At 38.7% G+C, this 17500-nt stretch overlaps 1 pseudogene; it reads left to right on the forward strand.

The window, feature by feature from the left end:
* Positions 1-15840: 15840 nt before the first annotated feature.
* LOC138043012 (histamine H2 receptor-like) lies at positions 15841-16598 on the forward strand (annotated as a pseudogene).
* Positions 16599-17500: the final 902 nt, after the last annotated feature.

The following is a 17500-nucleotide window of genomic DNA, read 5'->3' on the forward strand; positions in this document are numbered from 1 at the left end:
AGTCATTCACGGGTCTCGCGAATGATAAAGGCATCGTTGGCTGAAAGAAACCACTTTGGTTTATCGTCAGTAGAAGTGATTGCAAGAAAATGGAATATACCTATATATCATTATAGCGAGTTTTTAAATTCTATTGAAGCTTATAAAGATAGCTATAGTGAAATAGAGGATTTCATAAGCGCTTCCGACGTTAAAAAGTTGAAGACCCCATTCATAAAGGTGGAGGACAGGTCTTGTTGGTACAGGCCTGAGTTTGTGGAAATGAAGACAGTACCATCTGTCAACCTCTGCGACATTCGCTGCATCAAAAAGACTGATCTGTCACCTGCCTGTAATTCTTATTCTACTGGTTCATCATTGTATCAATTCCTTTATAGATTTATACTGATTGATTTATTGATTGATTGATTAAATCTTTATTGATCAAACTAAACACTTGCAGACATACGTGCAAGTTTACGATGCATAACTACAAACATTAAAACTAAATAAAATTAAAAAGAGCTCTATTTATAAAACAGCGCTTAAAGCGCTCAGTGCGAATGCGTGGTAACGTGTGATCATGACCACGTTGTCGTAAAGATTGATATGTACGTTTGCTCGGTAGAAGATCTGTTAAACAATGAGTATCTGTATGTGTGATTTTTTCCCATATTTGTTTATCCCTAGTTAGGATTACGTTGTCAATAACTATGCGATCCTTAGTGTAACCATATTTCCATGCTCGCTTACAGAATTTGTCAATCTTAGAAAGGTATTTACTACCATAAGCACATGCCCATACTTCAATTGCATAAGTAAATACAGACATAATAAGGCTATGAAATAAGATCGTAAGCTCTTCTAAAGTATACCCGTAGTACTTACAAATCCTAAGGACATGGAGTCTTGAATTAGCCTTATCCATCATATTCTGAAAATGACTATCACAGTTGCATGGATTTTCATGAAAGGTTACTCCCAATAATTTAAGTTCACTCTTTCTTTCAATCATGTGTACAGTTTTACATGTGAACAACTGGAAGGTATCGAGGCCCGAGGGAACGCGAAAATCCAGTGGATTACGTCGATGGATTTTTGGATGGACTTCAAGTTGATGCGTTTGTTGCAGTGTTGTTATCGAACTGGGACAAGGAGCCAGTTATTGGAGTTGTTAAAGACCTTTCAGCAAATGAATTCCGAATTCATTATTGGAAGGGAACATACAAAGGAAAGTGGACTCCTCATAACATTCCGCGGTCAAATGATCCTTGGACCGAAATGCTCCCAAAAGAATGCATAGTCCTTCATTCCTTTGAGCTCACCGACGGAATGAAGCTGCTCCCAACAACTCGGAAACATTTAGCCGAAAAGTAGTTAAGTTTAAAAGGCCAGGAAAATGCAGGAGACTTTCCATAAATTCACCAGTATTTCAGTGCTTTTTATGTTACAGTATCTTGGTCAGAACGTGCTATCGTTCTTTTGCTGATTACTCTGATTTATGCTAAGTACGCCATCCAATTTAGTAGTCACCACGTCCTGACCGGTAGCAAGTCAGTTCGAACGACGGTCGTTTCGATCGAAGTTCGTTTCGATCGAAACCAAAAGTCAGTTCGATCAAAGACAAGAGTCAGTTCGATCGAAGAGTAAATGTTTATAAAAACTACAGTTTTGCAAGCGTATAGATAATAATAAAAGTTCTTGTCAGTGTTGTGTAAACGCTGTGTTCAATTGATTTCCTTTGTTGTCGGCGTTTTTTTCTCGGCGTTCCTGATCGGCAATGCTCAATTAGCTATTCACTATAACGTGCGTACACCGAAACACCCAACCATGTACAGTTAGGGTGCGATTGCAGAGTAGTTGTTCACCTGTAAAACTGTTAATACGGCATTGATCAAAACCAGTAAACAGATGCCTTACAAGGTTTACGATGGTATCTAATGTTTTTAAAGTCTCAGAGTTTTCTCAATTCGGGGTCGATTACAAATGTGTTACTAAGTCGTACGATAACCGGATATTGCGTGCAACGAAAACACAAAAACTCGTTTCCATCATGCACATAATTGTTTGCACAATATCTTTCAGCAGGGTCGTTCGTCGATTTGGGTTATTGTATGGTCTGACTGGGACTGTTTAACACCAAGGAAAGTGCAGAATTTTTGCACACTGCTGTTGTGATGGATACCAAAGTTTTGCACCCACGTTGTTTTGTTCAGTTATTCCGTCTCACTTAGGCCAAAGTTATCACTAAGCAGTATGCCTGTGTCTTGTGATATTTTTCGCTTTGCTCTGAATTTTTTAATAGGGTAGGTTGTAACATTTTTGCACCTTCATTGATTTGGTTATTTATATCTTCTCACTTTGGCCAAAGTTGATCCCTAGGCAAGCTGCAGAATTCTTGTTTTGGCTCTGAATTTATTAATAGATAGGCCAGGGTGCAAAATTTTTGCACCCTCATTGATTTGGTTAATTATAACTTCTCACTTAGCCCAAAGTTGATCATTAAGCAAGTTGCAGAATTCTTTGTTTGGCTCTGAATTTATTAATAGGCACCCTCATTGCTTCGGTTAATTATATCTTCTCGCTTAGGCCAACGTTGTCCACTAAGCAAGTTGCAGAATTCTTTGTTTGGCTCTGAATTTATTAATAAGCCAGGGTGCAAAAATTTTGCACCCTCATTGATTTGGTTAATTACGCCTTCTCACTTAGGCCAACGTTGTTCACTAAGCAAGTTGCAGAATTCTTTGTTTGGCTCTGAATTTATAAATAGGCCAGGGTGCAAAATTTTTGCACCCTCATTGCTTCGGTTAATTATACCTTCTCAATTAGGCCAAAGTTTGATTGGGTACATTTTTATCAAACGGTTCCGCAATTTTGTGGGTTTTTTTTTAGTTAGTCAAGTCTGCCATGTTATAAACTGCACGTTTAACGCTTGAACGTAGTCTCCGAGCAAAAACTGACATTTTCACCAGCAGAATTTTACTGTAAAATTTACACAGAAAAAATTGTTGTGTTTTCAACACACAAGCAAGATCTTCATTTTGGATGATTTACAGTTATTAAAATGATTGCAGTTGAGTTTTATTGCTTACCCACAAATTTTGTCTTTTTTCCGTTCTAAATGGGAATTTTTGACGGAATTTTTAAACTTTGGAAAAACACATTTTAGTTTGGAACACGTACAGTAACAGCTGTCAGGTGTCTTCTTCCTTGAGCAAGGAATATTACATAAAGCAACCCGGTACTTCACAGCAAAGGCCTTCGTATGGAGAAGTATGGCGGACAGTACCAGACACCATACACTAAGTTCCAGTAGTGGTATTTTAACGGAACCATTGGATACTTGGTATTCAATCATCCGTGGTATCATCGCTGTGCTGACAATCACTGGAAACGGCCGTCTCCTCATTTATTTTATGACTTGCAGACGGCATCTGCGAGTAACCAGTAACTGGTTTGTTCTATCCTTGGCGATTGCAAACTTTTGCATCGGTTTGTTTGTCACACCAAGTGAATTTGCATGCAAGTTTTATTTTCGATGCAACCTGGTACTTGCAGATTGTATTTTATAACTTTCTGCTGTTTACTTCAACAACGAACCTTTGGGCCATGACAATCGACAGATACATTGGTATTGTGCACTCTCTGAGGTATGCACCGTTGTTGACAACCGAGCGAGTAATTGCAATGGTGGCCATAGCCTGGAGTTCCTCGTTCGCTGCAACATTTGTTCGCCTCCTTTGGTTTGAAAACGATCACTTTCAACAGAAGATCGAAAAATATTATCTAGTGGCTGTGGTTGTTTTATTCGGCATTGTTTCTTGCCTTGTACTAATTTTTATTTATCTTCGTGTTGTCTTTATTTCACGAAAAGTATCCAAGCAAATAACCACCCAAGCAGATGACATAAATCACAACTACAAACCAAAGGAGCTGAAATTTCGAAGCCGGCATCGGAGAAAAAATTTGTCTACAAGCCTTCTTGGCTCCGTTATCTCGTTATTTGTTCCGTCTTTGTAACAGCCTTAGTGTCTCTTTATCGTTTTGCTTTACCTACAGGCTTTGCTCTATTGAACCGTTCTCATAAAAGTAGCTTACTTGTTCGTTCATTTAAACTCCAGCGTTAATTTGGTCGTGTACGCATTGATCAAAAAAGATAATTTATTCGTCTTGAAATCAAATGTATGTTCTGTTGTCGCAATTCAGTCGAACCGCCTCAGCCTACTTTCAGTATTGTGGAGAATATTCCATGATGGAGTAGTCGCTGATCTAAGGGGTAAGCTGTTTTGTAACCGTGACTCTACGCATTAAGGCAACCGGGCTGGATAAAATTCCTGCTTCAATTCTTGAATTTTGAGCGAGCATAGTTGTATCATCGTTGACTTGCGTTCCGTTTAACCTTAATTCATTCAGCGGGGAAACAAAATGGAGCAATATTTTTCTCATATGACCTAAAAACGTTCATCGCTGCAAAGGCAGCGAATGGCGATTACAACTCAACACTGCCAGGATATCTTAAAAGACTTAAGGACGGTGCTTACTATTGTTATTGCTCATACGTTCTGCGCATCTCGAGATACTCGGATTTCATAAGACTGCTAAAGTGTATATATTAAGGCTTGACCAATCTAATTATTATGCATAGTTTTATTTGAAGGGAAGCATTTGTCCAATGTCCACTGAAACTTAACACAAAATATTTTTATTGGTGTTGTTATTAAATTGCCAAAATATTTTGCATCGCATTTTGGTCACGTGACCTTGCAACAACTTTTAACGTTTATATCCTTTACTGAAAACTGGGGAACATTTGTACTTTAAAATTTTGAAAACGTTTGGCATAAACACGTTTAGTACAACTGTGCCTACCGAATGCCGCCTTTTAATGTGGTACTCCGTATTTTCCTTTTAAGATATTTGGATGTTTATCATGTCACGTGACCTATTTTCCTCAATTGTTCATTGCTGTTAACATGTGGACATGATTGAAAGGCGGTATGACAAAGCCCTTACAAGGGGTCATCGAATAATCAAGGAAAAAGATTGATATAATGTAGCTGAATGTTCCCCATTTTTTTGAGTAAAAAATGTAACTGTTATAAGTCGATTTCGGTCACGTGACAAAAATGTGGTACGGAACATTTTGGAAACGTTATATCAATACCGATAACTAACTGTCTACCACGTTTCATAGGCCCTGGACAAATGCTTTCCCTTCAAATAAAAATATGCATAATAATTAGGCTGGTCAAGCCTTAATAACTGAGTGGTGCTTATGAATACAGGGATTTTTTTGCGGGGTTCAAAACTATGCAGAGAAAGCAGAACGTAGCAGGTGATCTCGGTATCCAAAAAGAAAATTGGGGGTAACCACGCATTTTTCGGAGATAATTAAGCTTCAATTTGGAAAAGAGCGCCGTACACTGCTTTGTATTTTAAAGCTTTTTAGAAATGTTGTTGATTAATTATCTTCGAAAAATGCGTGGTTACTCTTAATTATCTTTTTGGATTCCTATCACACTTGCTAAGGTCTTTTTTTTTCCCGCATGTTCAGTAAACCGCACAAACACAGCTTTGAATTAGTAGGCACCGTCCTTAAAGAATACTCAACTGGAATTAAACGCAACCGCAAATGCAAAGCAAAACGTGTAGCATAGCACAGAAACAATAATCGTTAATATGTAGATAGTGATCCGCAAACTTTCCGACATGCAATCGTTTGGCGAGCCCGCCCACCCACTTACTCACCCAAGAATTCGAAAATTTCGCCGGTATGCGCGATGCCGTACCACAAGAAACTCGTGCTTAGGAAAGCGGCTGGCAAAGTCAGTGTCGTCGCCTGGCGCCTCGCAAAAAAAATTTTTTTTTTAAACCTAAAAATGATTTTAAGTGATATTTTATCCCAAATTTTTTCATATGGAAAATTGTCACTCCTTTCGTCATAGAGGGTCCACTTGATTTTCTCGCCATTTTCAAAGGAGATTGAAAGCGGAAATACAGGACTTTTATCAATGGCACTCAAGTGTCCCTCTTAATCGAATTCACGAAATCATATACAGAAATCTAACCGGAAAGGAAAAACAATCCTAGCCCCAACGCCAGCAGTTATTGTCAACTCAGTTCTGCAATTGGGTGAATGCACTATTCAGACAAGTAATTACTGGCTTGCCATATGGCAATCCAGTCAAAAAAAATGAGTGGCGTTTCTCCACTTTTTTTATTTTTTTCCTGTGTCGAAATTCGGGAAGTTGTACAATAGGGTTTTTGCTGTCACTCCCCTTTTAAGCATTGGCTTTGAGCTCAGAGTCTTCTGTGCATATATCTTTTGTAGGTTTCAGGGGGTAATAGAAATGCGTAGATTTCAAGTTATCCGGTGGGCACAGTAGAATCGTTAAGTAACCGGCAATGGTGTCGAGGTGGATGTAAAGCAAATGGCGTTTGAGCGGATCTTTAAACAAAATATACCCTTATGAAGCTCAAAAATGGAACGTCAATTCGATAAACAAGACAGGCAGTGAAAAATAAATATCTGGAATCTTCAAAGCGACGATTAATGGACTTCAACCACGACTGCATCTTTCCATCGACCGTCCAGCAATGAGCTGTATTTCCAAATATTTTACAAACTGTGGAGTTGTGCACAACACTGAGACCAAATGGCAAATTGTGTGGTAACTTTGTCAGATTGAATATGGGTTTAACAGGCTCATTAAAGGAATCGAACACCTTAAATGCCATGCTGTCCATTTTTTCCCTCATGATTCAAGGAAAGGGTTCTTTAGCAGAGGGTTTGATCCTGAATACTAGTGGGAAATTTATCTAAACAGACTTAACTGATTAGAGTGTAATGTGAAGTGCTACGTTTCTACCCCATAGGAGCAATGTGAGCGTTAGCCCTACTAATGGCAATGGGCCCACACAAGGACAGAGAAAAACTCTGACCAGGGTGGGAATTGAGATCACGATCTTCGGGTTAGATCACGGCTACTCTACCGACTGAGCTACAAGGTCAGACGGGAGAAGGTCGTGGGAACTGAAGATTATAAAGTCAATGAACAATGAACATGTACAAGTACAAGGAAGGATTACGTTTGTGCAATCGTTTTTCTCTGTCCTTGTGTGGGCCCATTTCCATTAGTAGGGCTAACGCGTACATGGCTCATATGGAGTAGAAACCTAGCACTTCACATTACACTCTAATCAGTTAAATCTGTTCAAATATAAGTGCTTCACCGCCAACGTTTGCAAAAACGTAATCCTTCCCGGAAATTTATCTAGTGGCGTATGGTTTAATTTTGACACGGAGTGTCACGGCTTGTTTGCACCCACGCAATAAAATATGTTTTCCGTGTACTTATTACGAATACATAACACCATCAAAAAGGAGGGGTCACTGTGCTCGTTCAGGAGAAAATAGCCATTCCTTGACAGACGGAGCTTGGCCATTTTATCAATGTGCGCGAGCTAATGCGCGTGCCTATGACGCAAGAAATTTTCCCTAGTAGGTTGCGCAATGCAAAACCAGGGAATCATCTTAAGTCTAAGCACCCATTTTACAAAGGTTAGCTTTCAATAATTGTTGTGCTGGCTAATTGCTTCATGTAAGTGAAGTAAATGAAACTGGTATACACTTATTGAAAGCTAACCTTTTTAAAATGGGTGCTGTCGACCAACGCTGTTTCAAATCGATGTTTAGGCTTAGCACTAATTGTCAAGCAGTCCATGACCAATAGTACTCTCTTGAAATATTACTGGTCAGTGTTTTCGGGTCACCCCTTTTTAAGTGTGTCTTTGTGGATTGATGGTGTTGCAAATTATTCGAAGTTAAGCAATTTGCATATGTGGGTTGACATTTGATAACCGAGTTGTTTTCAAAGATGACAAGAATTTTAGCCATTCTGCATTTCAAGTGTTCTTTCATGGAAATGATTAATAGGTAGCCATAGTTGTTTTCATTAATGTGAGAGGAATTTTGTTCTTTCATGTAAATGATTAATATGTAGCCATATAGTTTTGCACGTCAGAAAATATTTGTTTAAGAATTATGGTGTAAAATGTTTAAAAGTTTATTGTTTAATGTTTATTTGGGAAACCAACAATATTTCTTTAAGCTTAGCTCCTGTGCATTTAGGAGAATTTTGCGTTCTTGAGCAAATTTAATTTATGCAACAATTATTTACAAACAAGGAGCTACTCAAAGGAAATCAGCACTAAAGCAAAAAAATTATAACCTTAAACCACGGAACATAATGTTTACAATTACAATTGTTCAAACAAAAACGATTGTTGTAATTTTGGCCTTCAAATTTCCCGGGCACCGCCATCTTGAATAAATGTGACGTATCGGGGTTGCCTTGTTGTTCCAGAACAAACGTTCTTAGGGTGACCACGAAACGTCACAATTATTCAAGATGGCGGTGCCCGGGAAATTTGAAAGCCAAAATTATAACAAGCATTTTTGTTTGAACAATTTAATTGTAAACATTATGTTCTGTGGTTAAAAGTTATTTTGTTGTTTTAGTGGAGGTTCCCTTCAAAAAAGAAATATTTAGTGTTTTGTTTCTGGAATGGTAAGGGCGGGAGAAAAGATAAAATATGTTGCTTCGGCTCATTCGAATTCCTACTCAGTAAGTCTTGGAAATCATGGAAAGCGATAAGTTTGGATTTTCCAACAGTTTATCGCTTCAGTTTAACCCAAAATCATTCAGCTAGCACTTTGCATTGATTTGATTTTAGATAATATTTTCTTATTTTAGCTGACGGTATATTCTGTACACTAGTTATTTGTATACCTGTTCATTCTACAATGTATTGTTTGTAAAACACAATTGAATACCGTAGCTTTCTCTACTTGTTCTCTCTTTTATACACATGTAACCACTGCTCGCCTCGACTAGCTATTGCTAACGGCAAGCGCAGTGCAGTTTGAAAATGTATCACATAATGAAATGCTACGATAAATGGAATAAACGGAAACGGAAATTGTGATCCATTTCCATTGCTTTTGTGTTCGTCACGTTTATAGCTAGCTAGATGCTTCGATGTTTGGGTATTCACGATTTCAGCGGTGTCCGTGTGAGAGCGAGCGGAAGCTAGACTTTCGTTTCACATTCCATTAGATTGAGAGAATAATATAAACAGATTACGCGCGTGAAATGCGAAAAATAAATGAGTTCCAGAATTTACCTTTTTCTTAGAAGAAGAAAAAGTACAGTTGTTGAATGGAAGGTGCCCCCGATAGTTTCCCACATTTCGGGTTGTTACTTGGATTAACACTGCTGTTAGTTATTCACACGCGTTCTTGACATAAATTTCTACTTTTGTAGTTCCTTAGGTCTCACGTTTTTTGTGTGTTGTACTGAAATAATTAGTTGTTTCCCTTTAAGAGTAACTTAATCGTATCTAGCCCTCAAAACATGAGTCACTCCTTTTATCACTTGGAAGGCAAGAGATCATCTCTAACGAATCAAGATTTAAGGAATCATTGGACATCTCGTAGATTAAAGTAATTTGAAAACTTCCAGTTTGGTGTTCATCGTTTGGTTAAAGTGCCTTTGTTCTTTATTCGATTTCCGTTTAAATATTGCTAGTGCGAATCAGGGTTACTTGCAGTCGAGGACTGAATTGCGAAAGGCGCGGCTTACGACATCGGGCTGAAAGCATACAAAGGCGCCTCTGGCTGCCGCTATACAGTCCATGTTTGATGTCAGAGCACAGCACCACAGCTCGATGTTAATTAGCTGTGAGTCGATTTTGATGAGGGAGGAAAACCCGAGTACCCGGAGAAAAACCCTCGAGTCAGGTTGAGATCGACTGAAAGTCAGCCCACATGCTGGCCGAGGCCAGAATTGAACCCCGGTTCGCAGTGGTGGGAGGCCCGATAGATAACCATTAAGCCACCCTGACACCCAAATCGCATGATTAGCCTTTCCCCGCCCCCCCCCCCCCCATCCCCTCCCCCTCCCACCAAAAGGAACGTGGTTTGATACCCCGGTTATTTGTGCTTCTTGTAAACAACTTTGCTTTGGGTCTGGAAGGGAGAGGGGGTATTTTAGGCCTTTTATTGTAGTTATTGTCTAATGAACTCAATTACTTTTGTCTAAGGTTGTGGTTTGAACCACATAAGAAGACGGAAGAATACACAAGAAGACTTAGCCACACGGCTTAATTAAGGAATTCACGTTCATAAACTTCTATTTCCTGTTTTGAGTCGAATAGTTCAAGTTTTTTATTGCTACAACAAGTTCCAGGAATTTCCGAAATAAACTGTGCGTATTGAAATATCAGTCTCTGTAGGTTCACTTGGTTCACGAATATAACACTATGCTATATTGTGCCTTTCCATAGTACTCACGATACAAATAGACCAGACAAATCTCAAACTACTCGAAAAAAAAAAAAAGAAAGCAGTCGAGAATCAAGAAATCACACAATTCTTCGATAAGAAATGCTAAATTCTTGTTTTCACCCGAAAGCCTCGTCTTCGCACCTTGTAATACTAACACCGCTAAGACGTGGGTTCAACTGTAATAACAGCTATTATAAACTCCAGTTTGATTGGCCACTACACCTCACTGTGTAAATAGTTTATCTTGAAGTTAAAATAGATACGTCTCGTTTGTGAGGAAACGAAAAAAAACTAAGTAGTGTTTCGTTTTCGGACTGAGAAGCTCTGGGGATGATGAGAAGTATGCCGCATTCGAGCTCGATTCCCTGGCCTGCTAAAATCCATTTTACGAGTTACCAGAAGTACCTGTTGGGTTCCTAGGTTTCTTTCTTTATTATTTTCGGATTGGCTCAGCCAGCATTACTCCTGGAAGAATCCAGTTTCCGCGCCTTCAATACCACCCAACTCAGTGCCAACCGTTTTTGTGTAACATGCACCACAGGCAACCCAGTTTACGCCTGAGAGCGTCTAGTTTCAGTTCTGCTATTATCACTGGACAATATTCACCCGAACAAGGTGAGATTCAGCTTAGTGGTAGAGTATCCGAAAATAGAATCGGGGGGTCGTCACGTAGGTTCGACTCCTGCAAAAGAGTACTCAAGTTCTTTCCGATTACCTCCGAGTCAACATTGAAAAGGTACATCTCTTTATTATTGCTGTAAACAGTTGGTTCGCTCTTGGACTAAAAGGGATTCCTCCTGATGTTTATATGTGAGCGTTAACCGTGCTCCTCCAGCTCGGCTCAGGTCGGCTGTGATCGTCAAATTGCGTTGGTGTTTCGATTTTCATTATTCCCAGTTGAGAACTTAAGCAGCAAGTCGGTTAGTGCGCGGCCTTGGTGCAAGAGGTCTTCAGTTCGATTCCCGGATCTCACATGCTTGTTTCGACTTCTTTCCTTTCAGTGTAGCTCAAGTAGCTTTAATATTCGTAAAATGGAGCACTAATGAAGAGGGGGAAGTAAAATGAGAGCACTGTCTGCATCAGGTTTGTCAGTTGAATTACTGTTACGAGTTATCGACGTTAAATATAGTTGCTTTACTTTACTTTTTGCTATTTTCAAAGTGGTCACTTGTACTACTGTTACGCAGGTTTTGAGGATCCAGAGATGCTGTTATGCGTGTTACACAATTCATCTGATCAGCGTCATCTGGAGAGACTGGCGTTGGGGTTCAGTACTCTTATGACACCTGATTAGCGCGGCATTCCGAAACTCTTGCATTCTTAAGGTATAAACTATAGGATTTACAAAGGAATTGGCGTAGAACAAGACAGTTACAGACTGGTGGATATTAAATCTGGCCTTTTTGGATATTGTGTTGAATTCTCTTACATTGAGGACAGCGTTGAAAAACGAGGGAAGAATGAAGATTGTGCTGAGAGCAGTGACAACGAATAACGTGGCTGTCAATTTCCTGTCGGAGGCCCCTGCCCCAGATAGCTGTGGAGGGACATTCCTTTTCACATTAAAGATAATAATCATATAGGATACTATGACGGTCGAAAGGACAATTATCATAAGTGAAGCCCAAACGAAAAAGGAGGCTTTTAAATCAGTAAGAAATAGCGCAGCCGCTGCAGACGACAGGACAAGAGCTAATAGCCAAATGCAAACAACGGTCTTTAAATAGATCCAGTTCGTCAGTCGAGAATGTCTGAAAGGAAATAAAGTTGCATGAAGGCGTTCCAACGACAGCAAGGCAAGATTAAGCAGGGAGCAATATTCAAAAAATTCATCAAAGTACATGACTGTGAACTTTTTCCAAGTGAATCCACTTTCAGCTTTAAAGGTTAGCGTATGGTAAATATGCATGGGCCCTGACACAGCTCCCACCAGCAAATCAGCCACAGCCAGGTTTATGATCAGGTACGTAGTGCACTTGCGTAGATGGTGATTTCTTGCAAAGGTGATGATAGTGAAGCCGTTTATTAGAAATATGATGACAAATTCAGCGATGTAAACTGCAAGCCACATGGTATTCAACCTTGTCGAAGGATCATCTGTTCTTGTTTCATTCGGCATTCTCAAGCTAAGTCAGATTCAAATTGTCTGGCGTTGTCTCTTGCCTGTTCTAATAAGTTGAAAAATCAAAAGATTAAATTTGCTGATAAAGAAAGTCTCCCTTTTTTAGCCGGGGCCGAAAATTTCAATTGGTTTTATCGATACGAGTGACTGGGGTACTTTAAGAACAGTTACTGCGACGGCAACGTTCCATCCTGTTTACGTCGTACAATGTGGATGAAATTAAAATAAATTGTTGCGAGCGGTTTCAAAGTAAAAATAGGGACTATAGGGTTTACATTTTTACGCTCACGTTGTCGTCAAAACTTCAAAATTGGTGATTTCTTGTTGTTACGAAGTGCACCGCAAAAATTGTGCTAAAATGCATGCTGCAAGTGCAGCACGATTATTTTTTGTGGCGATGCCGTTGGCGTGGCAGGTGGAATTTTGCGTTTCTCTACAAATCCAGGAAACTTGTTTTATTTTAGTTCATTTCTAGCGTGTTTTCTACAGATATCTATCTTACTAGCAAATTGTCAAAAGCGAGAGACACTGAGCTGGAATGTACGGTGGCCCATAATTAAGTGACTTTCTGCAAATTAAAGAGTTGCGGCTAATAAAATAAAGTTGCTGCAAATAAAATAAAGTTGCTGCAAATAAAGTAAAGTTGCTGCAAATAAAATAAAGTTTGTTGCAAATTAAAACATCAGGAGTATGCGCGCGCACTGAAAGAAGGACAGGTACAAAACACTGGTCACAGGTCATTGGAAAAGGAAAAGGTTTTTCTGGCATTTTTCGTTCAAACGAACGGCCAAAAATAAAGCTTTTTAACGACCTTTTTGAATATTTTTTGACATGTACTTTAATATTATCTCTCAAAAATTTGTATAATAAGCTTGAAATAAACACACTCAAGAGATTTAGTCGCATTTCACTCTTCGTCGAGTTCTCGTTAATATTTTACTTTCTTTAGGTAATAAAAACAATTTGAAATTTGACTAAGAAAGCTTGTTGTCCATTTTTTGCCTTGGTTCTTCAGTGAAGGGATGTATCAACATTGCTCCAGACAAGATTGCTTCCCGACCCAACAGACGAAATGTAAATATTTAATTAAATATTGCAACAAAATTGGAAAAGGAAAGACGGAAATGTTAGCTAAAAATTACGTTGATAAACTCTGAAAGCGACGAACGATTAACATTGTTCCCTGTAGTTCATTCAATGTAAACAGGAACCTTGACACAAGGTGATCACGTGCACCCTTGTGGTTGCCTAACACGTCGTCAATTTCTTCCTTTTGACATAACATCGTGACCTTCCCTTGATTTATAGAAGTCAGAGACGAGACTGCAGAAATTTTAGTGTCCCTTAGAAAATGGTGACCTTTTTATTGACTCCTTGAAGTTCGTTTCTTATGCCTCAGATACTGGAAAAGTATTGACTTAACCTTTTATCGTTTCGTTTTGTTTGGAGCAAGCTCCATGCAATTGTCAATGCAATATCAAAATAAACGATCTTTCTTACCTCATCGTATGTGGATTAAAAGGCATTTTTAGTTGTATTAAGGAGAGTAAATTTTTGCTGTTCTTTTTTCTGCTGGAACTTATTTTTGTGGATCAAGTATCATCCGCAAAATCCGCAAAAATTAAACCCAGCAAAATAAAAGTGCTAACCCGGTAACTCCCAGCTTTTGCGATACTATTTGCTGCAAACGTAAAACCAAAGAAATTTTTACATGTCATCAGATTACTGAAAAGAAGAGGAATTATGAAGCGGAAACAACATATTCAGTCCTTTCTTAGTGTTTGGCATAAACGATTGCTTAGTGCAAACATGCATGCATGACATGCAGGAAAGCGTCCGTCACAGTAATTTGCAGTTAGTTTCTTTGAAGACAATTTCATTTAAAGGGGCTATGTCACGTTAATTTAGGGTGTTGCGGGAAAATATTTAGTTAATCACGAGTTCAAAACTCGAAAGTGGTAATGAGGAATTCCTTTACCGCTAAAAATATCGTTACATCACAAACTAAATGATTCTGAGAAAAAAGACGACCTTTATCCAGGCGATTTCTCATAAACTTGAAAAACGTCGTGCCGACCTTTCTCAAGATTACCCAAATGTAATGCACCTATCAATGTTAATGCCGAATCCATTTACGTTCATCCGTGCTTCTCTTTCCTTTTGCAGTATTTTTTTTATGTTGTTCAACAGTTTTAAGTGGTTATTGCAATGTTTCATTCTACTTTTTGGGCATTTTGCGAATCATGGAATTATATCATTTTGCTTGACATAGCCCCTTTAAAGAAGAAACGAGTAAGTTTCAATCAAGAGCGTGTCTTTTTATCTTTGAACTGAATTTATTACCAAAGCTTATAAAAATAAAAAAGACCTCAAAATGGGACAGGACATTACAAAATAATTGAACGTGTCAATGAACGTGTGAGGCAAAGAACCTTTGCTGGCACGATGTCTGGCTGACCTGTAGAATCCAATGTTATAGCATATAAAATATGAACATCTTGATACCCGTTTGGAAAATCCTTTGTCCGATAAGGTTATGTCTTTTATCGAAACGTTGACACTCCACTATGTTTATCTTTTTTTTCCTTTTTTTTGGTGACCGGAATTAAACTTAAGCCAAATCGTCTCTAAACTTTGGATGCATCGGCATAACAAACTAAATTCACAGGCCCTTTATCTCAAACAACACATTTTATCCAGGATATACAGACGAAATATACAATCAACTTACTGGTCGTTTTCTTGACTGCAAATATGCACCGTGAAAAGCTTCCTTCATTCTTACCCTTTTTTTTTACGACAGTTTCATTAAAAAGTTAAAGTTAAAGTTTTCCCTGTGATTTTTCAAACTGAAAAACTTTAATTCTAGAAATGCGAGCATTAGTTGATGTAATCAGCTGTGCACCGTATGTTTAAACAAATATTTCTTTTTGACCAATCCAGGCAGCGATTTACGATTCCTCATGTAATAGACACAAATAGTTCCCAGTTCAATTTGCTGTTTTTAATTTCCGGGCAAAAGTCCATCTTGTTTTTATTTACAATACAGAAAAGCATTCATTGGAAAGTGAAAGCGAAATTGCAGAAACGAAGGAAAGATATCAGTTCCTTCCGATATACTGTATACAGGCATCCGGTTTAATTAAATCCTAGTTAAAATTAGGTCCTTCATCGATCGGCAAAGGTTGACAACATTATGAAGGCTTCAGCGTATTGAAGGGATGTTTACAATGGCTTGAAAGGAAAAAAGTTGATCCCCCACCTGTCTGAAGCAAATTTAGGTTTGGCGAACACTTAATACTGACAGCTGTCAGGTGTCTTCTTCCTTGAGCAAGGAATATTACATAAAGCAACCCGGTACTTCACAGCAAAGGCCTTCGTATGGAGAAGTATGGCGGACAGTACCAGCAACCATACTCTAAGTTCCAGTAGTGGTATTTTAACGGAACTATTGGATACTTGGTATTCAATCATCCGTGGTATCATCGCTGTGCTGACAATCACTGGAAACGGCCGTCTCCTCATTTATTTTATGACTTGCAGACGGCATCTGCGAGTAACCAGTAACTGGTTCGTTCTATCCTTGGCGATTGCAAACTTTTGCATCGGTTTGTTTGTCACACCAAGTGAATTTGCATGCAAGTTTTATTTTCGATGCGACCTGGTACTTGCAGATTGTATTTTATAACTTTCTGCTGTTTTCTTCAACAACGAACCTTTGGGCCATGACAATCGACAGATAGTTATTACATTGGTCATTGTATTGTGCACTCCCTGAGGTATGCATCGTTGTTGACAACCGAGCGAGTAATTGCAATGGTGGCCATAGCCTGGAGTTCCTCGTTCGCTGCAACATTTGTTCGCCACCTTTGGTTTGAAAACGATCTCTTTCAACAGAAGATCGAAAAATAATATCTAATGGCTGTGGTTGTTTTATTCGGCATTGTTTCTTGCCTTGTACTCATTTTTATTTATCTTCGTGTTGTCTTTATTTCACGAAAAGTATCCAAGCAAATAACCACCCAAGCAGTTGACATAAATCACAACTACAAACCAAAGGAGCTGAAATTTCGAAGCCGGCATAGGAGAAAAAATTTGTCTACAAGCCTTCTTGGCTCCGTTATCTCGTTATTTGTTCCGTCTTTGTAACAGCCTTAGTGTCTCTTTATCGTTTTGCTTTACCTACAGGCTTTGCTCTATTGAACCGTTCTCATAAAAGTAGCTTACTTGTTCGTTCATTTAAACTCCAGCGTTAATTTGGTCGTGTACGCATTGATCAAAAAAGATAATTTATTTGTCTTGAAATCAAACGTATCTTCTGTTGTCGCAATTCAGTCGAACCGCCTCAGCCTACTTTCAGTATTGTGGAGAATATTCCATGATGGAGTAGTCGCTGATCTAAGGGGTAAGCTGTTTTGTAACCGTGACTCTACGCATTGAGGCAACCGGGCTGGATAAAATTCCTGCTTCAATTCTTGAATTTTGAGCGAGCATAGTTGTATCATCGTTGACTTGCGTTCCGTTTAACCTTAATTCATTCAGCGGGGAAACAAAATGGAACAATATTTTTCTCATATGACCTAAAAAAGTTCATCGCTGCAAAGGAGGCGAATGGCGATTATATCTCAACACTGCCAGGATATCTTAAAAGACTTAAGGACGGTGCCTACTATTGTTATTACTCATACGTTATGCACATCTCGAGATACTCGGATGTCATAAGACTGCTCAAGTGGGATTAAGGCTTGACCAATCTAATTATTATGCATATTTTTATTTGAAGGGAAGCATTTGTCCAATGTCCACTGAAACTTAGCAGAAAGTTTTTTATTGGTGTTGTTATTAAATATGTTGCATCGCATTTTGGTCACGTGACCTTGAAACAACTTTTAACGTTTATATCCTTTACTGAAAAATGGGGAACATTTATACTTCAAAATATTGAAAACGTTTGGCATAAACAAGTTTAGTGCAACTTTGCCTACCGAATGCCGCCTTTTAATGTGGTACTCCGTATTTTCCTTTTAAGACGCGGATTTCTTCAAACAGGA

Source organism: Montipora capricornis, chromosome 3 (assembly GCF_036669925.1).
Source record: "Montipora capricornis isolate CH-2021 chromosome 3, ASM3666992v2, whole genome shotgun sequence".
Taxonomy (NCBI): Eukaryota; Metazoa; Cnidaria; class Anthozoa; order Scleractinia; family Acroporidae; genus Montipora; species Montipora capricornis.